General features: G+C 38.1%; 1 protein-coding gene across 1 annotated transcript in view; it reads left to right on the forward strand.

The window, feature by feature from the left end:
- The first annotated feature begins 373 nt into the window (after window positions 1-373).
- The window catches only part of LOC128666290 (protein SSUH2 homolog), a 55689-nt gene continuing 38493 nt past the window's right edge, over window positions 374-17569 (forward strand). The window contains 1 exon segment of the mRNA XM_053720779.1: window positions 374-719. The gene's annotated coding sequence lies outside the window, so the exon portion shown is untranslated.

Below are 17569 nucleotides of genomic sequence, written 5' to 3' on the forward strand. Positions count from 1 at the left end.
CTCCACATAAGAGAGCACAATGTAATCTAAATCGCACACATGGATTAGCAGTCTTTTGTTGTGAAAAGCTAATAAAAAAGCATGTGATAAGAGGCTGTCTGTAGTGGCTTAGAAACAGGCAGATATTTAGAGGTTTAAATGTTATAAAATATATTAATATAACAATGTTGGTCGTGCAAATCTGGGGAATAGGTAGTAAAGACGTTATTTATCTTTTTAAACAATAACAATTTTGGTGTTCACTGTCCCTTTAAGTAGAAAAAAAAAATCTAATATGAAATTGTTAGACACTGGAATAACCCAATCAGGGGGAGGACTGTTCTGGCCTCTGGGTCTAATAGCATTATCTGATCTAAATAGATTCCACCCAACCCCCTTCTCCTCTTTCTAAGAGCTCTCTGCAGTTAACCTATTCCTTGCCCTCACATCCCACCCACTCCTACTTTATTCCCTTATCACCCCCCCTCTGCTCAACTCCCCTGGAGGGGTTACTTACTAATAAAACAAAAACAACTTCCTCTTCCAGGGTACTTAGAATCTTGTTTTGCTGAAACTTGCAGGAGGGACTTTTCAGGAAATTCTCTGCTAGGCGGTGTTCAGTCATTACCACTTTTTGAATCCCAAGTAACTTTTGCTAGATAGCAAATCCCGGAGTTAAACTGTACACACAAAGACATTGAAGACACATCTGAAGTTTATACTCAGTCCTTGGCAAAAAAGTAAGTATATTGAAAATGTACTGTACATGTACTGTAAATGAGATAAAAATAACTTGTGGTTAGTTCACAGTAGGTGACACATCAGAATATCTTGGCTTTATATAGAAGTTATCTGTTTAGGGAATAGCAGGGATGGTGGTAGGTTGTTTTTTGTTTAGGCTGCATTGACTTTTTTTTATTATTATTATTGTTGTGTAAAGATAATTAACTATGACCGACATCACATTGTGTAATTGAAGTCAAAATGACATTTTGGATTTACAAAGTCTAACATCTTTCAATAGAAAGTGAGAACAAGTTTGGCATATGAGCTGATGATGATTATTATAATAATGTGTTTATATATACTGTATATATGTATTTTTGTATTTTAAATATCTATTGACACCTTATGCAGGAAACTGGGAATATGTATAGCTTTAGAAAACAAAATAAAAAGTGCCCTAAATGATCAAATACTAATTTTGTTTCAGTTTTTGTTTACCCCATGGAACAAAACAAAATAAAACAAAGCACACAGACCATATATACAAGATGCTAAGCAGTAACATGTTTTTTTTTTTACTTTACAATTCTAAATATAAATGTAATCATACAGGACAAGTATCTTATATATGCAAGCCCCCCCCCCCAAGTACATATTGTAATTGCAATAAATTAATATAATAGGTAAGTGGAAAACAAATGGAATGATTTAACACTTTGATTGTAGCAATTGTTAGCCAGATAGCCACTGCCGTGTGCACTTTCTGTTCTGAGAAATGTAAAACTTTGTATTCATTAAAATTACAGGAAGGGGAGGGGCAAAATAAATAATGAAAGTGTAATGTAAAGTTGTTTTATTACATATGAATACAGTTATATACATTTTTTTAATGCTTATTGCTCCTTTAAAGGGATATGAAACCCGCCAACAATTATTTTGTGATTTAGACAGAACATAGAATTTTAAAAAGTTCCCAATTTACTTCTATCATCAGAATTGCTTGTGTTCCCATGGTATTAAGTTTTGCAATGTAATGCACCGTTTATAAAATTATTCGTAAAAACAGGGGCACTGTTCATTAAAATTAAAATTCAATAAAATTTTTAGACGCTTCATTGTAAATGAATTACCATTTAGTGATGGTAAACATTGCGCCGTTCCTCCGCCCGCATCTCATACTTTACTTTGGTGACTAATGACGAATCTGGCTTCATCCAATCATTGCGTGCCCCACGAGTTGGACACCAATGAATGAAAGTGCCCCTGGTTTTAAGAATAATTTTATATAAAATTTACAATCACTTACCTAGGTAGGCATCTGGAGCTTTAAATGGCAGGAAATAGCGCTGCCCTCTAGTGCTCTTGCAAAACTGCTGCTATATAGTGCTCCAGACACGTGCACGCTCTTGAGTTTATGCCCCTGCTTTTCAATGAAGGATATGTAGAGTGAAAAAAAATGATAATAGAAGTAAATTAGAAAGTTGTTTAAAATCATATGCTCCATCTGAATCATGAATTGTGTTTCTTGACCCTTTAATATGTATTGCATATTTTATTTACTATGTTGATAGAGACATTACACTTAAAATAAATGTAAGCTATAATGATGTCTTCAAAGCAAAGATTTGCCTGATAATTACATCCAGATCCAAAATTGTAGTCAGCATAAAGCAATGGGACTGGTGTAACCTAGATTCAAAAGCTTTTTATGTTTCTCTTCTGCTAAGGCCAATTAGGGATAATAAGCAGTGTTTAATATCCTTTAAAGGGACAGTAAGTACCTTGAGATTTTTTATATATTAAATGTGTAATGGAACAACTTTGCCGTATATCATTTATTTTGGCCGCTTTTCATGTAATTTAGCTATGAACATTGAACAATTTCTAATTCTAAGAAGTTGGAATGCACCCTGCTGACTCCTCAAGACTAATGTGTAATATACCGGTGTCTTAAAATAAAACGTCTACCATAGGAATTTGTATACTACGTCACTTCCGGTGACGTATAGTCAGCTGGTGGAGGTTTGTAGAGCTCACTGCACATGCGCTAGAGGCACAAACTCCTTACAACAGCTGATGAGAATTTGATCAATTATGTGACACACGCACGTTACTAATCATTGAACATTGGTGGAGTTATGTGTCTGCCTGTCAGGGGAGTGGATGCAGGATATGATGTTGAGCATTATGACACTAAGAGTGTATAGTAAAACAACAGCATTGTAAACTATGCATTTGTATTGTAGACGTTTTAATTTAAGACACCGGAGCTCTATTTTATGCTTTGATCTCTGTAATGTGCGTCAGTACAGAACCTGGGTATGGATTGGGATGGGTGTGAGAGAGAGGCCGAATCAGTGATATTAATGTTTTCCAACGCTTGTCGATTTCCAACTGTCTGTTAAGGGTCCAGCCCTTTAGGGAGAAGGAGAAGTCCGGTGTCTTAAATGAAAACGTTCTACAATACAAATGCATAGTTTACAATGCTGTTGTTTTACTATACACTTGTAGTGTCATTATGCTCAACATCATATCCTGCATCCACTCCCCTGAGAGGCAGACACATAACTTCACCAATGTACCCAGACTCCCTTAACCAAACATGGAATAGCTACTCAATGTTCAGCTATCACCCTAGCTGGTTCAATGATTAGTAACGTGCGCGTGCCACATAATTGATCGTATTCTAATCATTTTTGTAAGGAGTTTGTGCCTCTAGCGCAGGCGCAGTGAGCGCCACAAACCTCCACCAACTGACAAACGTCACCGGAAGTGACGAGGTATACACATTCCTACGGAGTAGACGGATTCCTTTAGAACACCGGCCCCTAATTGACTTTATCAGATAAGAACTGCAAAACAATTCACTTTATTCTAACTTTATGGCCATGGCTAGCTTTGTTGTCTGCAGACTATGCCCATTTACTCCTCCAAATAAGGCAAATGGGGGGGAGGGTGTTGGCTATTGATAAAATAACTGCAGTAAAAAAGGATGTTAATTTGTTTAAAAAAGAAAATCTAAGCTTAGGAGCCTGCCCATTCCCAACCCCAGCACCCTGGGTAGCGCTTGCTGATTGGTGGCTACCCAGGTGCTGAACCAAAAATAGGCCGGCTCCTAAGCCTTCAGGTTTGCCGGAAACAGCAGTTAAGAAGAAGCAGCAGTCTTAAGACAGCTGCTCCTTAATTCATCCGCCTGCTCTGAGGCTGCAGACATCAATCCGCCCGATACTATACGATTGGGTTGATTGACACCCCCTGCTAGTGGCCGATTGGCCGCGAATCTGCAGGGGGCAGCTTTGCACAAGCAGTTCAGTGTATGCTGTTGGCATTTAGCGCTGTTGGGGCGGACATTATTCGCTACAGCGAATCATGTCTGCCCGTCATTTGGTAATTCGGCCCCATAGCTTCACCCGTATGTATATGTATTGTAGGTAAACACACATACACGCAGTAACACGTTTAATTTGTATTCTTATGTTTTGTGATGCTATTATCCATGTATTATCCATAGATTTGCTAGTGTAGCTCTAATTTAAAAAGTTGGTTGTTCCTTTTTATCTATTCAGAGGTCCTTCTCAGTGGTTATGTCCCCACGAAGTTTAAAGGGACAGTCAACTCCAAAATTTGATAGATAATCCCTTTATTACCCATTCCCCAGTTTTGCATAACCAGCACAGTTATATTAATATACTTTTCACCTCTGTGATTACCTTGTATCTAAGCCTCTGCAGACAGCCCCCTTATCTTTTGACTATTTATCTATTGACTTGCATTTTAGCCAATTAGTGCTGTGTCCTGCACAACTCCGGGAGAGAGCACAATGTTATCTATATATCCCACATGAACTAGCAGTCTCCTGTTGTGAAAAGCAAATAAAAAGCATGTGATAAGAGGCTGTCTGTAGTGGCTAAGAAACTGGCAGAAATTTAGAGGTTTAAATGTTATAAAGTATATTGATATAACAAAGTTGTTTGTGCAAAGCTGGGTAGTAAATGGGTAGTAAAAGGTGTTATTATCTAATAATTTTGGTGTTCACTGACCTTTTTAACCCTTTAAGGACACAGCTTTCAGTTTGCTCAATTGTTTTATGACGGAACAATTCCGTCATATGTCCTTAAGAGGTTAATACTTTATCTGATGTCAAATCTGTCTCTACAGGCCTTATCCAAATTGCATAACTACTGCAGATAACAAAGAGGAAAGACTTTGGGGCTGGGTGGAGGGCAATAATCTCCAATTAAAGGCACAGATCAGAGATATTTTGGAGATAGGGAAGAGGGACATTGAGATGCATAATCTTTAAAAGCCCCATGATTACCTAGAAATAGTTTTCTAATCACTCTATAGAATGCTGATAAAGAGACAGTGTTGTCCCCTTTTCATGTAATTTAGCTTTGAAATGTGATGATTTTCTAATTTTTTGGAGTTAATATTAAACACAGTTGAATTGCACAATCCACATATATACAATAAAGACATCCATCAGCCAATAATAGACTCATCTACGTAGAGGTGGATTTCATTTAAATCAAATCATTTAAATAATGGTTTTCTACATAAAGATTTCATTTTTAGAATAATTCCTTTTCAGATTATTTCACAAAATTACTGGTTTAGTGTTATACCATTAGAAATACTTACGGCTAGATTTAGAGTTCTGCGGCCAAAGGGGTGCGTTAGCTACGCATGCTTTTTTCCCCCCGCACCTTTTAAATACCACTGGTATTTAGAGTTCACAGAAGGGCTGCGTTAGGCTCCAAAAAAGGGAGCGTAGAGCATATTTACCGCCACTGCAACTCTCGATACCAGTGGTGCTTACGGACGCGGCCAGCTTCAAAAACGTGCTCGTGCACGATTCCCCCATAGGAAACAATGGGGCTGTTTGAGCTGAAAAAAAACCTAACACCTGCAAAAAAGCAGCATTAAGCTCCTAACGCAGCCCCATTGTTTCCTATGGGGAAACACTTCCTAAGTCTGCACCTAACAACCCTAACATGTACCCCGAGTCTAAACACCCCTAACCTTACACTTATTAACCTCTAATCTGCCGCCCCCGCTATCGCTGACCCCTGCATATTATTATTAACCCCTAATCTGCCGCTCCGTACACCGCCGCACCCTACGTTATCCCTATGTACCCCTAATCTGCTGCCCCTAACACCGCCGACCCCTATATTATATTTATTAACCCCTAATCTGCCGCCCCCAACATCGCCTCCACCTACCTACAATAATTAACCCCTAATCTGCCGACCGCACCACTACTCTAATAAATGTATTAACCCCTAAAGCTAAGTCTAAACCCTAACACTAACACCCCCCCTAAGTTAAATATAATTTAAATCTAACAAAATAAATTATTCCTATTTAAAGCTAAATACTTACCTGTAAAATAAATCCTAATATAGCTACAATATAAATTATAATTATATTGTAGCTATTTTAGGATTATATTTATTTTACAGCAACTTTGTATTTATTTTAACCAGGTACAATAGCTATTAAATAGTTAATAACTATTAATAGCTACCTAGTTAAAATAATTACAAAAATTACCTGTAAAATAAATCCTAACCTAAGTTACAATTAAACCTAACACTACACTATCAATAAATAAATTAAATAAACTACCTACAATTTTCTACAATTAAACCTAACACTACACTATCAATAAATTAATTAAATACAATACCTACAAATAAATACAATGAAATAAACTATTTAAAGTATAAAAAAGAACTAAGTTACAAAAAATAAAAAAATATTTACAAACATTAGAAAAATATTACAACAATTTTAAACTAATTACACCTACTCTAAGCCCCCTAATAAAATAACAAAGACCCCCAAAATAAAAAAAATGCCCTACCCTATTCTAAAATTAAAATAGAAAAGCTCTTTTACCTTACCAGCCCTGAAAAGGGCCCTTTGCGGGGCATGCCCCAAAGAATTCGGCATCTTTTGCCTGTAAAAAAAAAAACCCATTCAATACCCCCCCCCAACATTACAACCCCCCCTTTAAATAAACCTAACACTAAGCCCCTGAAGATCTCCCTACCTTGTCTTCACCACGCCGGGTTCACCGATCGATCCAGAAGAGCCTCCGATGTCTTGATCCAAGCCCAAGCGGGGGGCTGAAGATGTCCATGATCTGGCTGAAGTCTTCATCCAAGCGGGAGCTGAAGAGGTCCATGATCCGACTGAAGTCTTCTATCAAGCGGCATCTTCAATCTTCTTTCTTCCGGATCCATGTAGTTCATCCCGCCGACGCGGAACATCATCTTCACCGACGACTTCCCGACGAATGACGGTTCCTTTAAGGGACGTCATCCAAGATGGCGTCCCTCGAATTCCGATTGGCTGATAGGATTCTGGCTGATAGAATCCTATCAGCCAATCGGAATTCGAGGGACGCCATCTTGGATGACGTCCCTTAAAGGAACCGTCATTCTTCGGGAAGTCGTCGGTGAAGATGGATGTTCCGCGTCGGCGGGATGAACTACATGGATCCGGAAGAAAGAAGATATGAAGATGCCGCTTGATAGAAGACTTCAGTCGGATCATGGACATCTTCAGCCCCCCGCTTGGGCTTGGATCAAGACATCGGAGGCTCTTCTGGATCGATCGGTGAACCCGGCGTGGTGAAGACAAGGTAGGGAGATCTTCAGGGGCTTAGTGTTAGGTTTATTTAAGGGGGGTTTTGGGTTAGATTAGGGGTATGTGGGTGGTGAGTTGTAATGTTGGGGGGGGGGGTATTGTATGTTTTTTTTTTTTACAGGCAAAAGAGCTGAATTCTTTGGGGCATGCCCCGCAAAGGGCCCTTTTCAGGGCTGGTAAGGTAAAAGAGCTTTTCTATTTTAATTTTAGAATAGGGTAGGGCATTTTTTTTATTTTGGGGGTCTTTGTTATTTTATTAGGGGGCTTAGAGTAGTGTAATTAGTTTAAAATTGTTGTGATATTTTTTCTAATGTTTGTAATTTTTTTTTTTTTTTGTAACTTAGTTCTTTTTTATTTTTTGTACTTTAAATAGTTTATTTCATTGTATTTATTTGTAGGTATTGTATTTAATTAATTTATTGATAGTGTAGTGTTAGGTTTAATTGTAGATAATTGTAGGTAGTTTATTTAATTTATTTATTGATAGTGTAGTGTTAGGTTTAATTGTAACTTAGGTTTAGGATTTATTTTACAGGTAATTTTTGTAATTATTTTAACTAGGTAGCTATTAAATAGTTATTAACTATTTGATAGCTATTGTACCTGGTTAAAATAATTACAAAGTTGCCTGTAAAATAAATATTAATCCTAAAATAGCTACAATATAATTATAATTTATATTGTAGCTATATTAGGGTTTATTTTACAGGTAAGTATTTAGCTTTAAATAGGAATAATGTATTTAATAAGAGTTAATTTATTTCGTTAGATTTAAATTATATTTAAGTTAGGGGGGTGTTTAGTGTTAGGGTTAGACTTAGCTTTAGGGGTTAATACATTTATTATAGTAGCGGTGTGGTCCGGTCGGCAGATTAGGGGTTAATAATTGTAGGTAGGTGGAGGCGACGTTGGGGGCGGCAGATTAAGGGTTAATAAATATAATATAGGGGTCGGCTGTGTTAGGGGCAGCAGATTAGGGGTACATAGGTATAAATGTAGGTTTGCGACGGTGTACGGAGCGGCAGATTAGGGGTTACAAAAATATGCAGGTGTCAGCGATAGCGGGGGCGGCAGATTAGGGGTTAATAAATATTATGTAGGTGTCGGCGATGTTAGGGGCAGCAGATTAGTGGTACATAGGGATAGCGTAGGTGGTGGCGGCGGTGTGCGGTCGGCAGATTAGGGGTTAAAAATTTTTAATAGAGTGGCGGCGCTGTGGGGGGGGGGCCTCGGTTTAGGGGTACATAGGTAGTTTATGGGTGTTAGTGTACTTTAGAGCACAGTAGTTAAGAGCTTTATGAACCGGCGTTAGCCCAGAAAGCTCTTAACTCCTGGTTTTTTTCTGCGGCTGGAGTTTTGTCGTTAGATTTCTAACGCTCACTTCAGCCACGACTCTAAATACCGGCGTTAGAAAGATCCCATTGAAAAGATAGGATACGCAATTGACGTAAGGGGATCTGCGGTATGGAAAAGTCGCGGCTGCAAAGTGAGCGTTAGACCCTTTCCTGACTGACTCTAAATACCAGCGGTAGCCCCAAAACCAAACTCTAAATCTAGGCGATAGATAATTATTAGAGCTGTGCAAGGGCGAAAAATTTGGTTTGAATATGTCTTTATTTACGAATATTCAAAAACCCTATTTCAAATATTCGTTGCCTGCGCTATTAGGTATTCGTTCCGTTTTAAACAAAAGGAATACCGACCATTCGTGGAACATTCACAAATGTAAATATTCATTTACTACGGGTGAAAAGATTCACCTGTAGCGTAAAATAATTACATTAGCTTGCTGGATCCCTTCTTCACATGGCCCCGGGTGTGCGCTAAAAGGAGGCTTAGGGCCGATTAACTATCTGTCCGACTTGATCCGCTCAGCGGATCATGTTCCGACAGACATAGCTGAATGCCGACAGCATACGCTGTCGGAGCATAACATTGCCACAAGCAGTTCTTGTGAACTGGTTCTGCAATGCCGCCCCCTGCAGATTTGCGGCCGCTAGCAGGGGGGTGTCAATCAGCCTGATCGTATACGATCGGGCGGATTGATGTCCACAACCTGGAGGCAGTGGACCACTAATTCTCAACTGCTGTTTACGGCGAGCCTAAAGGCTTGCACGGAAACATGGGGATCAGGGACCATTCGGCCCCTTAGCGCTGCGCCTCCCAGGGTCTGTACTAAAGGACCTTCTCTAGCTCACTAAAGGTAAGTATTATAACTATTTAAACAAATTAAATGAATACTGATGAATTTGTCATTTGTTTTCTGCATTTGTTCAGATATTCGTTTTTAAAAAAGCGTTTTTTAAAGATGAGACTAATATTCGCGTTTTGTTAACAAATATGCATTTGTAACAAAACAAAATTATGAAATTATTGGGAGGTGAACTATCTCCAATTTAACAGGTTAACCATTCATATTTAATTTAGCTTTTCAGCTGTGTTTTATTAGAAGAAAAATAATCGTTACTTTAATAATAATAATAATTTAAATAGTTTTTACTGATCTAGAACAATAACATTATCGGTTTCAGTTTTATTTTTACTGCTTGCTCCTCTCTCCTCACACTTAGGTCCTTGTGCAGATCTGTTCCACGTCAAACAATCTTTTATTCATTGTGCTTATTAAGGAGTTGATTCTGTGCACCTAGAATTGTAGTGTAACAATAAGATTAAAAGGGCATTAAAGTCACAATGAAACATTCATGATTCATATAGAACATGACATTTTAAACAACTTTATAATTTACTTCTAATATCAAATTTGCTTTATTCTCTTAGCCTTTGTTGAAGGAGATGCATTACTGGGAGCTAGATGAACACATTGGGTGAGCCAATGGCAAGAGGCATATTTGTGCAGCCATTAGGGTTGGTATTTGGCCAGATGCCCTGTAGAGATAAAACAGACTTTTAAATGTATGTTTTTTTTTTATTTTATTTTAAGCAGAACTCTGCTATTAAATAGTCCCCAACCACATCCAGTTCCCTTTTATTCGGGGCAAATGGAGAACAGAAAATGCCATGCTTTCTAGCAGTCCTCTGCGTGGGATTAAATGGATATTATATTCCAATTTTCATTAAACTGCATGTAATAGACACTACTATAAAGAAGAATATGCACAGATACTGAATGCTGTATAAAACCTTCTAAAAACTTACTTAGAAGATCCCAGTTTAGCATTGTTGATGAGGTAAGGCTGGGACACCCAATGAAAGGGGCTGGGTAAACAAAAAGAGCAGACCCCCCTCCTCCCAATCCCTACATATAAAAAGACAGATAACATAAACAGGAGCCAGCAGGAGTCTGTAGACATCAGTATACATCTGACACTGTGGGGCTTGGTTAAGAGTCTGAAAATCAGCACAATGTTCTTAAAAAATAAGCAAATCTTTACATTGTTACAAAAACACTCCCGGATGAGCTATAGAAATGGATCATCTACAAAACATTTATGCAAAGTAAATCTAGTGTACAATGTCCCTTTAACAGAAGAAAACTACAGACTGTGCTATCCTCCCCTTCCAGAGACCTGTTATAGTTCACAAGTCTCCCTTTCTGCAAGGGGGGGATATCTTCTACAGCTGCAGAGAAGTCTGTGAAGTGTCTGCTTTTTAGCAGACTTTCTCCCTACGGTCCTCTCACCTATGTGCACTGCTTATCTGAGCAGTAAGCCATCATAATATTACAAAGCAAATAAGATCAAAGAAGTAAATTGGAAAGTTTAATAAGAGTACATGCTTTATCAGAATCATGAGAATTTCATTTTGATTTTGTCCCTTTTAAGAGGGCTTTTTAAGTTGTAAGTCCCTGAAATGCTAAAAAATAAATGTAAAACTGGCTAACAAACAATAGGTGTAAGTGCTTCTAACATATATTTGCGAATAGATTTTTTTGCAATTTAGTTGTTAAGTTTAAAGGGACCCTAAACCCACATTTTTTTTCTTTCATGATTCAGATATAAATTTTAAGCTACTTTCTAATTTACTCCTATTATCAAATTTGCTTCGTTCTCTTGCTATCTTTATTTAAAGCTTAGCAGCCAGCCCATTTTAGGTTCAGCACTGCTTGCTTATTTGTGGCTGACATTTAGCCAACCAATAAGCAAGCCTAACCCAGGTTCTCAACCAAAAATGGGCCGGCTCCTATGCATTACATTCCTGCTTTTTAAATAAAGATAGCAAGAGAACAAAGAAAAATTGATAATAGGAGTAAATTAGAAAGTTGTTTAAAATTGCATGCTCTATCTGAATCATGAAAGAACAAAATTGTGTTTAGTGTCCCTTTAACACTGCGTATTATGATTTGAAGCTTTTGAAAGCTAAAAGCATATTGCTCACTGGCTGATAACCGCTCTATTAGTGAGTAACAACGGGACCCAGTGCAATCAAGGCAAGGCCAGTGTGTGTGTTTTCTCATTTTTAAATTGGAAGCTCTACAACCATTAACCTATTATTTCCCTATTGGTTCTGATTATTCCCCACTTGCTGTCTCTGATTTTTCCCTCCATAGACTGTTTGCTTCTCATTTCTATTGTGTAGTGCAGCTTGTGTCATGATGTCAATAAATATAAATGAATCACTCTGGGTGTTGTTTGGGACAAGAGTTTTTTTTAGTTTTCATGAGAAAAAAAAGTGCTACTTTAAAAGGATATGAAACCCCAACATTTTCTTTCATGAATCAGATACAGCATACATAGTGTACTGTAAAAAATGGTTTCTCCATAAAGGGCCACTCAATGAAGTAGAATAACATAATTAACATGTGCATAATAAAAAGACAATGTAATAACACCTATAAACAGATTTCTTTTTTTATGCCAAATTTAAATTTTCTTCCATTTTCCGGCATGTGACAGACATTAGCCAATCACAGACTAGTAGACGTATACCCAATGAGCTTGTGCACATGCTCAGTAGGATCTTGTTCCCCGGAAAGTATAAATAGAAAAAGACTGTGCAAAATTTGATAATGGAAGTAAATTGGAAAGTGTCTTATGACTGCTGCTCTTTCTGCCTTTAGCCAGTCATTGCATGCCCCACGGAGCTGGATGCCAAGTGGCGCACACAACGATTGCCTGAAGGTGGATTTGTCATCGTTCAGCTAAATAAAGTGTATGATGTGGGCGGAGGAACTGCATGATGTTAACCATCACTGTATGGTACATGTTTGACAAATGAAGCGTCATTTAAAAATATCATGAATTAAAGTTCCCCTGTTTTGAATATTTTTTTTTATATACTGTGCAGCACAATCGTTAAGTTTACAATCACTTTAATAAAACCATGTTGGCTGTGCAAAAAAGGGTAATAAAGGGATTATCTATCTTTTTAATCATTATTTTTTTTTGAGTTGACTGTCTTAAAGGGACAGTCAACTAAAATTTTGTTTTATTGTTTAAAAAGTTAGATAATCCCTTTATTACCCATTCCCTAGTTATGTAAAACCAACACAGTTATATTAATCTATATGGCTCACGTGAACTAGCAGTCCCCTGATGTGAAAAGCTAATAAAAAGCATGTGAGAAGAGGCTGTCTGTAGTGGCTTAGAAACAGGCAGAAAGTTAGAGGTTTAAATGTTATAAAGTATATTAATATAACAATGTTGGGTGTGCAAAGCTGGGGAATGTGTTGTAAAGGTGTTATCATTTTAACTTGAGTTGACTGTCCCTTTAAAGTTACTTCCTTTATCTGCACATTTATAACTGTTACTTACTGGTGAGCAGGGAATATGAGAGGAAAGAACAGGTTTTTAAATCTAGGATAACAAAGATAGTGCCCATCACGTTATAGAAACGCAGGGGAATATTAAAGCCCACAATTTTCACAAAATAAAGGCGTATATAACATTTTTTATTTTCATTTTTTTTTTTCACTACTACATAATTAAACATTTTATTTTTCAATTTCCGAGTTTTTTTATGTCCTTTTAACCATTTATGCAGAAGAATATTCAGTGCTTTCATTCACAAGCTTGTGCATTTTAAAGCGTTTCTAACTAATTGAAATGTCCCTTTAATATTTTAACATACCAAACTTTAACCTGTTTTTAAAGGGACTTTCCAGCGCAAAATTAAAATGCTTTATTTTGTTAAGTGTTTATCACCCATCTAATGACTTTAGTCACTCTATTCAGTGCACATATATAGCAGGAATGGCATTGGGCTGTATGGGAGCGTGTTTTTACCATTTTTTTTTTTAGGCGCTAAATCAGAGCTTGATAAATCGAGGCACTAGCCCTGCCCAGAAAATGATCAATGAGGGTCTCGCATTCCCAGCACTGCCACTCCTTACAGATGGCTGCTTAGCATTGCTCCCCTCCCCCAATCACATGTTTCTCCACTGTGTCCAGACCCTTGCATTACTAGTGTGCTTTACAGCAACAATTTAACCCCTTCATTGCTTGTTGTTATTAATTATTAATAATAATCTAGTATTCCGTCACTGAGGTGCTTATTGTGAAGAATCACGCAGCCCTCTGTACACTGAACACTTACAGCCAGGCTGCTCATGAAGTAACCCTCTGGAGAGTATCCAAGCTATCAGCACCAGTCTCTGGTGTTTCCAGCAGTAGCTGTATTTGTCCGTTGAATTTGCCTTCACTCACGTACCCCAGAGCAGACAGCCTGTGAGCAGGGCTGGGCTGGGACACACACAGGTAATGTGCTCACCATATCTCTTTTAGCTCTTTTTTGTTTTTTTATTAATGGATATTTTATCATGTGTTAATCAGTGTGTACTATGCCTTCTTAGAAGGACATACTAATGTTTGATGCTTTCCTCTAACTATGTGTTTAACCGCAGCAAAGTGCAGGAGCTGTGCAAACAGGGGCATACATTATTGCAATTAGGAATTACAAGAATTAAGAAAAAAATATTTAGAAACATTAACTAGGAATTGTGTAGGAATTGTGATTGTCCCATGCTTCGTAGAGAGCCCAATATGCAAATTCTGTAACCTAAATATTTTGCAAAATGCTGCAAATTACCCAAACCAGCGATGTGATTGCTTAGAGCAGCGGAAAAACAGTTTTTAAAGTGGTTTTGCAAATCATTTAAAGGGAAACTGTAAGCAGAGTACATTTTTTTTTTTCAAGAGGCTTTCTGGAATGTGGGAGGTTTAAAAGGGCCCACTGGTATTTTGTTGGCAGGGACAAGTCAGGAGGGTCGGTGTATGCAGACAGTGGATGGGGTCTCCAGCAACGATGGGTGTACCTGGGTGGGTCATGGGCGTGGCTCATAGTAACCAGGACAATGAGCGTCAGCTGCATATATTAGGCCAGACCTCTCAACCCGTGACCGGTTAGATAGTATGTGCAGGTTACTTGCAATGCATATATATTTTATGCATATTTAAATGTATTATTTTTCGCTGTTTTATTCACATCTCCTGGACTATTTAAAATTATAACTATATATAACTTGAATGTAAACTTTTCGCTTGTGCGCTAACCTGACGAACATAAAAAGCCGAACTTACAATATCGCGAGCGCGATAACCTATTCCCACACAGAAGTTAATGGAGCAAAAAAAGTGAAAAAAACACCCTACTCAAGCGCAAACCCAATCGCATATTCTCAAGTGCGCTAACTCAATATGAAAATATTAACCTTTCACATTCCAGTATATATTAATATAACAATGCTGGTTGTGCAAAGCTGGGGGGATGGGTAGTAAAGGGATTATCTAACTTTTTAAACAATCACAAAGAATGTCCCTTTAATCCTGAAAATTGTAAGTTTTGGTACATCTGGGAGAACAGGAAGTAGGGATTACAGCAATTGACCACTCATTTATGTAAAGGTGTGTCCCTGAACTGGTAAACAATGGACACTTTGCCTGAAAAATGTCAGTTTATTCTGTATGCAAACCTTTTGCAACCTAGTGTTTTAATTGCTCATATACTATGTCAGCTAATAAAACTCTAGAAACTAGCACAGAAAGCAATTTGGTGCTGTATTTGTATTTTAGGAATAAATATATTATATTCAGGTAACATGTATAAACTCACTGTATTGTAATATGTAAATGACATAAAACTACCTGGTTTTCTGGTCCAGGCAGTTTGGATAAAGGGTTTTACACCTGTATTATAAAATGTGTGTGCCCATACTATATACCCATACCCATACTGTATGTGTGTTTAGTGTGGGGTTTCACAAATCCAATGATACTGCCTTTGAAAACCTTCTTAAAGGGAGATTATAGTGTTGCTAATGGTTAATTTTACTTGCTGGAGTTTATTAAACGGTTTACAAATATATAATTTACCTTTATTTTGTTATTTGAAATTAATGTTTTTCTGTTGATACCTCCTCCACCTATGCAAATAATGTCAATACTGCAGTATTGGCTACAGAAAAGCGATGTAACCAAGAGGCATCAGAAGAAATCAACCCTCCAGTCAAGTGGAAATATGCTATTTATGTCTCGTTTTTTTGTGTGCCTTTTTTCCTCTGAAACTGCTTCCCCCCCCCCTACTTTTGCCATAGATGTTGTGTGACATGCTGCAGTTTACTCTGCATTCTACAGAGTGATTGCTTAAAATTAATTTGACCCTAGATGGTTTGGACAAATGAGACCAGATAATCTCAATTAATGTTTTATTTTTTTCATAGGCTGTTTATGGGAACTGCTCTGAAATAGTGATGTCGCGAAAAGTTCCCGGTGAACATAGCATGTTCGCCTCGGCAGGCGAACATATGTGATGTTCGATCCGCCCCCTATTTGTCATCATTGAGTAAACTTTGACCCTGTACCTCACAGTCAGAAGACACATTCCAGCCAATCGGCAGCAGACCCTCCCTCCCAGACCCTCCCTCCTCCTGGACAGCATCCATTTTAGATTCATTTGGAAGCTGCATTCTTAGTGAGAGGAGGGACAGTGTAGCTGCTGCTGATTTAATAGGGAAATCGATAGCTAGGCTAGTGTATTCAGTGTCCACTACAGTCCTGAAGGACTCATCTGATCTCTGCTGTAAGGACAGCACCCCAAAAAGTCCTTTTTTAGGGCTAGAACATCAGTCTGCTTTTTTTTTTTTTTTTTCCTGTGTAATCTAATTGCAGTTGCCTGCCTGCCAGCGTGTGTGTCAGGCTCACAGCGTATACTGTGCCCACTTGCCCAGTGCCACCACTCATATCTGGTGTAACAGTAGTGTACATTTAAAAAAAAAAAAACACTTTTTTGACTGTGAAATAATAGCAGACAGCTGCCAGTACCCAAGATGGCCGCCAATATGGCAGGTGGGGAGGGTTAGAGAGCTGTTTTGGGGGGGGGGGGGGATCAGAGAGGTTGGGGGCTAAGGGGGATGCTACACCACAGCATATGTAAATATGCTTAAAAAATAAATACATTTTTTTTAAAAAACTTTTTATTTTAGTACTGGCGGACTTTCTGCCAGTACTTAAGATGGCGGGACAATTGTGGGGTGGGGGAGAGAAGGGAGCTGTTTTGGGAGGGATCAGGGGTCTGATGTGTCAGGTGGGAGGCTGATCTCTACACTAAAGCTAAAATTAACCCTGCAAGCTCCCTACAAACTACCTAATTAACCCCTTCACTGCTAGCCATAATACACGTGTGATGCGCAGCAGCATTTAGCGGCCTTCTAATTACCAGAAAGCAACACCAAAGTCATATATGTCTGCTATTCCTGAACAAAGGGGATCCCAGAGAAACATTTACAAACATTTATGCCATAATTGCATAAGTTGTTTGTAAATAATTTCTGTGAGAAACCTAAAGTTTGTGAAAAAGTGAACAATTTTTTTTTTTTTTTTTTTTTTTTGATCGCATTTGGCGGTGAAATGGTGGCATGAAATATACTAAAATGGGCCTAGATCAATACTTTGGGTTGTCTACACTACACTTAAGCTAAAATTAACTCTACAAGCTGCCTACATGCTCCCTAATTAACCCCTTCACTGCTGGGCATAAAACATGTGTGGTGCGCAGTGGCATTTAGCAGCCTTCTAATTACCAAAAAAGCAAAGCCATATAAGTCTGCAATAATGGCATGTCTGGCACACAGTGTTGGGGCAAGGGTCCATCTGACCACTGATACCTGGTCTGCAAAGCATGGTCAGGGCAGGTATATCACCTACACTGTGAAGCGGGCGTAACCCTTACACTACCTGATCGATACAACATGATACCTGTTGTTTTAAAGCACGTTATTCCAAACAATTTAGAAATGCTAGGTGATTTATGCCCT

Source organism: Bombina bombina, chromosome 7, assembly GCF_027579735.1.
Source record: "Bombina bombina isolate aBomBom1 chromosome 7, aBomBom1.pri, whole genome shotgun sequence".
Taxonomy (NCBI): Eukaryota; Metazoa; Chordata; class Amphibia; order Anura; family Bombinatoridae; genus Bombina; species Bombina bombina.